Below are 11,006 nucleotides of genomic sequence, written 5' to 3' on the forward strand. Positions count from 1 at the left end.
GGCAGCTCTGCAAAATACAACACAACCAACTTAATCAATGTAGTCTGCTGGTGCACAATTATTACTTTTTATTTTATAAAAAAAAAAGCCAGTAGATTTATATCTGTGTGTTCAGTGCAAAGTTAAGTTTCCTAAAACATAAAAGCATCATAACATTGGACAAAAATGTGTCTAAAACTAAAAAGTTGTTAATTTTCAAAGAGGTTTTGATGATTTTCTTTGTTATTTAAAACATTAAACTGAGTATTTTTGAGTCTTTAGAAGGCGGCCATGCTTTTATGTGTGCTTTTCCACACAGTGAGGAAACACTAACGTCCAGGTGTTGGTATCAGAACTGAAAAAGTCAGATTGGTGCATCTGCACACAGTCAACAGTCTTTACACTGCAACTTTAATCTAAAGGGAATTCAATGCATTTCCTTCCTTTTCTTCTTGCAATAGATTTGGAATCAGTCACAGAGGTGATTAGTAATCAGCAGTTACTGTATGTTGCAATGCTTTAAAGCACTGATACCAAAGCGTGTGTGAATACGAGGTGTATTCTGAGGAGGGAGCATGTGATTTAATGTTTTGCATTTATGTAAAAGACAACACTTCGTGTTCAAATTGTGAGAATTTAGCAGAATTCTGATGTGCAAAACTCCTAAAATACTGTAAAATACACTTTTTTTACACATTTCTGGAATGAGGTCATTAATCTACAACATAGACCTGCAAACAATCTTGGAACATAAACGACACTTTCCACTGAGTAAAAGAAGCAGTGAAGGTTGTGTCATGGTTAAAAGGTGCTCAACGTCACGAGTAAACCACATCGGCTCTAGACTAGCTTCTGGTGACCTGCAGTGTGGATCAATAAATGAAACCATAGCACAACCACAGGCATAAATATTTCAAAAAGTAGAGCATCATGACGACATGGTGTGAGTGGCCCTTTTAGTCATGAGCTATTATCACAGGCTACTTTACTGTTAGCTCATGGGTGGTGATGCTAATGGACTTTGCAGCTCCTACAGCTGTGATTAATGGTGATAATCTGCAGAGAGTATTTAACGGCAGGGATTTTCAATGGCTTAGAGTTTACATAAGGACGGACACAGTGGGAAACAGCTGAGATATTATAAAGCAAATTATATGTGAAACTTCTGCAGGACTTCATCTTATATAAGCCGGCCCACTGGGGTCAATTCCACATTTTTTTCCAATTCTTTTTCTTTTTTTTTTTGCAGGATAAAGACTGAGAATGTAAAATGTAAAAGGTAAATGTAAAAAGTGCTTTTTCCAAACTTCTGGCCATATGGTTTTTGTCTCTTGGTCCGTTAAGAGAAGAAATTCTTCCTCTTTTCGATGCACGGACTGTAATGTAGCCACACCGGTTACAGAGCTGTAAAGGATGAGGTTTAAAGATAAGGCAACAGGTTCAGACGGCTTATCTTCAAAACCCCTGATAGAGGGAGCAGGGGCTCTGGCATTGCACAGCACTCTGGTAATGTTTAACAGATATATCTGAAGCGCTGATGAGCACCTCTCAGAAAGAGATCTCAGGGAAGTAATTTGGGACCAAAGTCCATCAGTCATCGCCTCACAAAGTATCAACTAGCCTTTGGTCAGCGACATACATTTCAAGATGATTCCTCTGTGATTCAGCACTTTGGAGCAACTTTAGAAAAGTATTTCAGCAGCGAGCCACATTTCCAGGAAAAAAAGGCTATTTTGTCAAACAGAGTTAGATTAAAGATAAAATCACAATTCACAGGAAATCCACAAGCAGCTCAAATCTTTTTTTGTGGAAATTAACACGTTCCAGGAAGCCTTTTCATTGACTTATTTAGAAAAACTTTGATGATTAACGAAACAGAAACCACCTAAGATCTGAAACATGGGCCGATGTACAAAGAGGAATGATCTGGGTGTCACCCAGCAAAGATAACTCCAGAAACCTGCTTCCCAGAATAGCACCGACTAACCTTTAAGTAAAGACTTTAGCTTCGACTGAAGGAATAACACTGAGAACAAACTGGGATTGTCAGTTTTGTCCTCAGTTACACTTCTGTCCGCAATCAACCGTTCTTAAAATACATACAGGGCCGACTCAGACACACACTCCGCTCGCCTCCAGTCGAATGGCCTAGTGTCTAACATGTGCTTAGCCTGGGAAGCCTCCAGGTGTATGAATGTTTGACCCCTGAGAGACGCAGCCTGATTAGTCACACTGTAAACAACCTCAGCCTCCACTCTTACAGGACGTCTCCAGTCAAAGAAGATGACTTTAGGACCGAGTCACATGCTGCAGAGTGCACAGCCCTGTGGAAGCGAGTGCGCTGTAAATACTCAGACTGTTAATCAATAATCGAGGCCATTATATCCTGACTAAGCGACTCTTGTCGGAGCAATATGTGGCATCTGGCAGATATGAAGGCATACAGTCTATCTTGACTGCAATCATTTTAAGCGGTGATAGAGGTTGACAGCAGTCCTTGAACTTGAGTAGACAGGTCAAAACCTCAGTGTATGTGGGAGCAAAGTTCTTACAAAAAGAGCATGTATTCTTTTTTTTAAGTTGATATAAGTGAAATAAATGTCGGACAGGAAGTTAGTCGCAGCCATAGTTGCTTCTGGCTCTGAGAAGTGAAGCGTTTTGTGAATTACGGTCTCATTTAGAGTAAAACGTACAATAAAGCAGCAATAAAGCAGCTAAAGGAGCTTCCCTTTGACTAACCAATCAGAGGAAGATCATGCTTAAACTTAACCAATCAGAGGCAGGCGAAAGAAAAATTGTCAATTGCGAATCTGCTAAGATATAATAGAAAAAAAAGTCTCTTTCTAACTTAAGAACTTGCTTATGAATCATCATGTTTTTAAATTTTTCTCAGTGTCAAAGTGAGCCAGTGATATTTATCTGCAAACACATGAGTACATTGCAAACAAGAACTGCTAATAGCTAATTCGGCACACTTATTGATGCCACTTTGCCCAAATGTAAACAAATATAAGCAAATATACTGGGCTCAAGTTGTAGCCCACAGCTAACTACCCCTGAACATTACTGTTAGTCAAGTATAAGTAAGAAATCAATTAACTTTTTTCATGTTGCACCATCAATATTTGACATTTAGACTCAGACTCAAAGTGTTTGAGTGTTAAACTCACATCATACCTGAACATGTTTCTTAAACTAACTTAGACATGAACATCCAGTGTCATTGAGAAATATGTAAGCTGTGAAGTTAAGTTTGAATCCAAAAAGATTCCAGACCAAGTGGAATGTAAATCTATAATGCCGTCTCCTCACTATGTTCAAAGATGGTGCTTGAGGCGATTATCTAATTGCTAATGTGTTATATAGGTCTCTCAATAATTAACGAGGCAGGGTCCACCCAGCTGCAGTGACATCAGCCCCGATTAGTAAAAGTGTGCAGATGGACGTCAAAGTGCTCTGGTTGGAGAGCAGGACAGACCATAATTTATGATTCCATTACGACTTAATTCATTCATTTTATAACAGGTCTGTTGGGTCACAACACAAACAGCACGGACAACAGAATCTCTGCTGCCTCTAAAACTAAGACATTAGATTTTATTCCAGAGTAAGATAGTAAAAAAAAGTCAACAGTTTTCTAATTATGTTTCCCCCTTCAAGGCTTCGCCCAAAGCCATAAGGAATGAATCATTTCCAACCGTTACTGTCACTGATATTTCCTTTAGTGTGTGTGTCAGAAGTTGACCAATTATAAAGTGTTGTGAGTCTGAATCAACACGAGACACAACCTCAGCAACACTGAGCATAACGTGGTGGAGGTGTTAATAATGTGCAGGAGAATAAGAGCGAACGCACAATTCTAACAACGTCAGCTTGTTAACGTTCCCATAATAACAAAGCTAACATGTTTAGGTGATATGTAAATGAGCCTCGAACAGCTCCAGCCCAGTCTAAAGGGTGTCACCGTGTGGGTCACCCCGTGTGGGACAGAGTCCAGTAGGCAGCCACAGAAAGGTTCATGCTCTTCGCAGCAGTTCTGTTACTTCGATAAGGTCTGGTGGTGTGCTGATATCCTCTGGAAGGCTGCACATGACCGACACTACGCCTCTTCTTGTTCCCTTCAGCCTGTGAGCTGTAACTCTGATGTTAGTGAGCCCCGAAGCAAGTGTTTGTTTTAATATGTGTTTAGTAGTGTCTGATAGTTAATCCAGTAGAATTTACATTTATTTAAAGTGTGAAATCACGAGCGTCTCGGTATTTGAGCAAATCTGAGCCTCCCCTCAGGCTTGGAGCTGCGGACTATTTCAGTCGAGATGATGGAAACCGTCAGTGTGTCGTAACCTGGCTGTAACTGTCACAGATCTCAGAAACACTAGTTTCTTCTCCATAATGGTGCCCTTAAACAAGACATGTAAGCCACAAAACTGCTCCTCCGAGGCCGGCGTTAGACAGCTGTGGTTTGTGCAGTTTCAAAGAGGAAGTGTGTGAACGTGAGGATGGCGCTGAAAGACAGAATGCTTGTCAGCTGACTATTAGCCTCCACTTGTCTTCAGTCTCTGCTTATTGCTCTAGTATTCGTTATCACATTAACATTCACTGCAACTTCATCTTTTCTCATTTGCTCTTTTATCCTTTATAAAATCCTCCTCGCTAGATTAGACACACACACACACACACACACACACACACACACACACACACACACACACATGCACACACATATACTCTGTTTTTCACACCTACCAAATATTTTTCTAGTTGTCATTGTCAACCTCTGCTGAGGACCTGCTGGTTTTAAAAAGTTTTAGGCCGAGTTTTAAGTTCCCGTTTTCAACTATCATTTTAGAAAATCTCTCTAAATCTTTCAAAAAACTATGATAATGAGCTAAAACGTACCTGCGGCTCATCCAACAAACTCTGAGACTTGTTTGTTTGCAATTATTTTTAAATGTTAATTTCAAACAATTTGAGAATAAAACCTTGAATCTTTTATCAGAAAGCCTTCTCTTAAACTTGGTTTGATTTATTTTACTGTTTACTTTGTTTTTCAGTGAAGCACTTTGTAATCTGTTCAGTAAAGTGCTGTATAAATAAATTATAAGCACGTTGTTATTTATGTGATATACATATCCAGAACATCAGCTAGCATTAGAGATGGAGAGCGACTGCAATAATTCTTTTCTATCCATGTTTAGTTCATAGTATATGGCCACACAGAACAATAAAAATAAAAAGTACCTTAAATCATTTTGGACCTGCAGCTACAGTGAAACTGCACTGGTGGCTAAAACCTGTCAGCACTGCGCAGAGCCTCTAAAAAAGCACAGCACTTATCAAAAACGGACACCTCACTGGAATGACAGCTGATCAAATCTATGTTTAGCTATCACAACACAGATGGGGATTTATAAACATTTCAAATGTCAAAGGCCACGGAGGAGCTGACCTCTGGGTTTGAATGCCCGGGGATTCATTGTGATGCTAATCCTGTTTTATCCAGTCGGACCCTAAAATAAACCCGGCGCTCTGAAGAATGAGCTGTAATCCCCATCACCGAGCCCATGTGCTCCCGTTCTGAGCCGGGATGTTATGTCACAGTCAGAGCCGCACGGCTAAAACCATCATCACAGGGGAGAGAGCGGGAGCATGAACAGGTACAACAGATATCATGAAGGGATTTTCACAACTGCCTGGAGAAGCTTTTCCACAACATGTAGGCGAAACAAAAGCGCGCATGCATGCATGCATAGTGCAGTTTAAAGGAATAGTTTAACATTTTTAATGATGCACCCTTTTGTTTTCTTGCAGACACTTTGAGGAGAAAATTGATACCATTCTGGTGTCTGCATGAAGTGACAAATATGAAGCTACAGCCAGTTAGCTTAGCTTAGCTTAGCATGTCAACAGGCAAACAGCTAGCCCGACTTTCCCAAAAAGGTAAAAAAAAAAAAAAATCCATCTACCAGCACTTAAATCTCACTAATTAGCTCATATTTAAAAGACAATAGATGTTGCTGCACGGGAGCGATCTTACACGTGACCACAAACTTGGCTATTATATAAATTAAAGGGGCAGTAGACAACTTCTGTCCCCAGCATTTCACGCAAGAAAATGATCAAACCCTGATTTCACCCTGACCCCAATGTAGCTTCATATGTTCTGCTAAGCCACTGCTAACCCCGCTATCAGCAGTGCTACGATAAAGGCAGAGTAAAGCATGCTGTTGTATTAGTAAATAGGTAAAAGTCTGACTGGCTGATCAACGGGTCATACATTTCCCATGAGGTCGTGGCGGCGGCAGACAGAAGTACATAGTAAAAGTGTGGCTTATAGAGAACCAATCAAAATGCTGATAGCATCATTACTCTAAAGCCATTAAACTGTGCAATCAATATTTGATGATTAAGCACTTCCACTTTAAACAGACCAGACGTCTAAAGTGAGCTTTAGAGCTGCTGCTGGCCACATTGTTTCACCTTCGGACAGAGTGTGGCCTTTAATGCTAAGCTAAGCTAAGCTAACCGACTGTAGCTTCATATTTATCGCACAAAAGTGACCTCAATCTTCTCATTTAGTTCCTGACCAGCAAGCAAGTCAAAGTCAACATGCGAAGTGCCGACATGTGCAGCACAGCAAAGGACAGCATGTCCTTTAGTTAGAAAACAAGCTTTTTAAATCAGGATTACCGAACACGACTTCTACTATACATTCACCAACAAATGTATATGTTGATGGAAATTGTCACAATTTGCTGTAAGGAGCTTTGAACCCAAAACGCCAGAAGTCCAGATGGCAACTTGATGAGGTGAAGAAATAAAGAGTTGTGATCTGTAGTATGTGGGACTGCAATGAGGCCGCTTGACCCTGGAGTCATATGTGCGGTTCCACATGCACGCTCTAAACACAGACACAATCCTCTTAGGCTCAGGTCCAACTTGATGTACATCTGCAGTGATCTAATGAAATGTATTTGCTCCTAATGCTCTCAACGTAAAGCGAGGGAGGAATGGGAACGCGCTGTAATGTAAGGATTACAAGATCGCTTCAATTTGGACTGAGAGGGAGGAGAACAACTGCATGCAGAACAAAAGAGATCAAAACCAGCCAAATAATTCAGTTTAATGTGGCCGTCAGCTCTGCTTTCTTGGCTTTTAATCAGAGGTCAGAGATCTGGCCTGTGGGGCTTTTATGTGATTGCTCTGCTTATCTGAAATAGACAATAGCATCAAACCTATAAATTTGATCCAATCCTCAGTGATTAACTAAATGAGCTCTGTTGTTAATCTATGACATAGGGATCCATTAGCGGAGATCACTCACCATCTTTATAAGTTATAGACCCCGATGCATGTTGGTATGTGCACAAATAGGTCATTGACACTCAGCCGTCTCTCATTTCTGATGACACGTCAGATGGCTGCATCCATTGTCGAAGCTTACAGACGTCAGGAGGTGACGATCGCAATGATGGATGATTATGATGGGATCGTTTTCCACAATCCCTCATGCCATGTGTGTGTGTGTGCGTGTGTGTGTGTGTGTGTGTGTGTGTGTGACTGTGCAGCATCATGCCCATAAAGAGCTGTGCATCATTACACGTGGAAAATAATATCCAGTCATTGGATCATTTCCAACTGTTGATCACTTCAGACTAATGAGGTGCGGTCACCATATTTTAACCGTTAATCGATAGAAATATTACACCTACATTACATTTTACCCTCAAATCTGCATGTTTGTCTCTCTGAACTATTTAAGTCTTAGTTCTGCACGTTTCTCTAATTGTTTGAACGCTGTTGGAGGAAGCCTCAGATTTAACCCTTTATCGGGCAACTGACCGTATTTGGTAACTTAAGTGGGAGTTCAAAATGCCGCCCCTTGTCTCACCATGAGGCAGCAGAACTACCAGATTTCTCCAAGCCAGTCAGCGACAATCAGGCTACATGACAGACCGGCAAGAAACAATATATATGGTGACTTCATTGACCTTTTCACCATAACATTTTTAATTTTTTGAAAAACCACCAGTGACCACCAGAAATTTAGAGTAGTATTTCAAAGAGTGAAAAGGGTTAAGAACTTCACTGTAAATAATAAAATAAAGAACTGAAACTTAAACCGTGTTTGGTGTCAAAATCTCTGCTTTTCTTTAGAGAACCGAGTTAAGAGTGCTGTTTTTAGCAGCGTGGCTCCTTTAAGTTTCAGTCCATTACTCTGGTCACTTGTGTTTGAACTATTGACAGATTGGCATTCATGGTCCCCAGAAGATGAATCCCAATGCCCATCATGGCTGCAGGTAATAGCAGACAATGCTGTGAACATTGTCTTTTACTGATCGGAGGGTTTCACTGTTGCACAGCGTCTGAGCAGCATCTTCACTGCAGAGCACAACTGCCGTTCAGATCTGAATTTTAACGGCTGTGAAATGAGCATGACTGATGCTGAAGATTATATTTTTGCCCCCAGTGATCAATCAGATCTTTCAGAGACAGAACTGGAGCACGAGTGCAGTGCACACACAGCAGCACTGTGAATAACACAACACAACATTTAGAAACATTAAATATACATTACATTGAAAGATAAGTGTGAAATAACTTGTTTGATATGAAAAGGTGTTTGGTAAAAGTGGTGATTAATGTAAATACTAAATTAAGTTAAAGGGTTAAGCCACAAAACGACACAATGGTCAAGAATAACTTTGAGCCACATTTGTCTTTTCTCCGTGTGATTTTAATCAGGTAAGTAACCATGGCAACACATCCACTGGTGGTAATGCCAAGACACTTAACAGTAATTATTTTAGTGCAGGATCCATTTTGCCCACAAGCAGCCCTGCTGCTACATGCTGTCTGCACATTACAGTGTTTACAGCATTATTCACTGTCATGCTCGGTATCCTGTGTATTCTGTGTCTTCTGTTTAAAGCTGGTTTTGAGCACACAACCCCCCCTCAGGCAAAGTATGCAGTGTCTTTGCTGTAGTCAGCTTGGAGTCAGACTTCTTGCATATGTGCTCTATAGCTTCACAAGAAACAATCCTCAGCTGCTTCTCCAGTTTTAGAGAGAATTAGAAAAACATCCCAACCCAAGTGACAAACTATAGTAAGGGTACAAACTACTGTAATACTTCACCAAGGCATGAATCATGATGATTTAGTGCATGAATTAATGCTGGATGCATCATAGATTAGTTGATATGTAACCACTTATTTCAGGATCTTCAAACCAAAAAAGCTTCACATTTCTATGAGAACAGCAGCTGTTCTGCTTTCAAACTGAGTCAGATACAAACACTGCAACACTTTTCATGACCCAGTTGCATTTTTGACACATTCACTACCTAGTGGGTGAAACACGAGTGCTTTTAATTATATTTAAACTGTTGTTGAAAGTGTAGCACGGTAGAGAACACTTGCTAAAAACAGAAAAAAACTAAAAATGAGTTCATGAAGTTCCTCACATTATTCTTGAGTTCACCTTTGGCAGGAATCCAGTTTACTTGTTTGCATATCAATGAATGTAAGAAGTAACTGTGAATTAACATTCCTTAACTGATGATCTATTAAGTGTGGAATAATCACAGCTGCTTGATCATTTGTTAATAGCGAGCAACAGGAATTCATGATTAATTCATTCATGCAATAAGTCATTATGATGACTTGTACCCTTCAAGTGAAAATTCAGATTCAGATTATATCTACAGGCCTAAAGTATGAAGTTATGAAGTATGTTCTTTATCTGTGTCATCTTCAGTTCACAGCACAGGCATGAGGAATTCACTCAGCTCACAGAATCATCAGGCAGAGCGTGAAATTACCCATTTTTCAATTACATATGTCTAATGGTGGAGTGGAGAGCAGCGTGCAGCGCACTGACAGAGCCATGGCAGATGATTTAGATACATGTTCACACAGAGCCGGGGACTCTGCACCGAGAGCAGAGCCAATTCAAATATAGCACAGACTCTCGGGAAAAAGTTTCCTTGAAAAACATGATTAATGGCAGTCCAGCATGTTTCAGCGGGGCTGCATGGCGTGACTAATGCAAACAGGTTTTCTTAGGCAACAGAGTAACCTTTGCTCGACTGGCTCATACGGAAATCACATTTTTATATCGGCTCCTATCTGACCTCATGAAGGAAAAGCTCGGTACCGTCTTCACATTGCTTTCAGAATATATTTTAAGTCATGTTTCTGTATGGCAACGTGTTGGAAAAACAGCCCCCAGTCACACAGTAATAATAATGATAATACACAAAACATCAGCAATGTTCGTTTAACTGGATGGAAAGCAGACGGTTAAAAAGCAGACCTGCACCAGCCGGAGAGCTGGCTGTGTAAATTTGAGGCAGCTCTTTAAGCAAACAATGATATAACGCTGTACAAATACAGAGTGTATCACAATGTGTAGCAACACCATGACAGTTCTGAGAACTGTTGGCTAATTTTGGTTCACTTGTATTGAGGCAGGTCCCTGTTGAACTGCAGCTGTACCTGGAACGCACACATTACCCTGTAAGAAGCACTACATCAGGACGCCACGCAGATATTAATGCAGTTAAGACATTTTTATACTTTCTAATGTGGCTCTATTGTAGATTATAGCCATGCTTGTAGCACTGTGTGGCTGTTTTTAAGCACAGAGGCTAATACCAGCATGAAGGATTGACTGGAGTTTAACACATTTACAGCTGTGGCGACTTTAAAACTGGATGGAATGGGTATAAAGTCCATATTTCACTTTGTACAGTGTGTGTATAGTGTGTATATCTGGCAACAGTCTATGGCTTTATGAGACTGCTTAGGCGGTGACACTAGAGGAACAGGAAAAGTCATGAGATCACCAAAGTCACTGGGATGCATCATTTGGGACCGTGAATATCTGTACGAATGAACATTAGTGCCAGTGTTTTGTACACATTGAGATATTTCATTAAAAATGTTAAAAACCCAAACTGAATCAAATAGAAACGTCTTTACAACAACCGGCCTGTAAAGACTAAAGCAGTTTGACTGTTTCACCAA

This window comes from Pempheris klunzingeri, chromosome 19 (assembly GCF_042242105.1).
Source record: "Pempheris klunzingeri isolate RE-2024b chromosome 19, fPemKlu1.hap1, whole genome shotgun sequence".
NCBI classification, from domain to species: Eukaryota; Metazoa; Chordata; class Actinopteri; order Acropomatiformes; family Pempheridae; genus Pempheris; species Pempheris klunzingeri.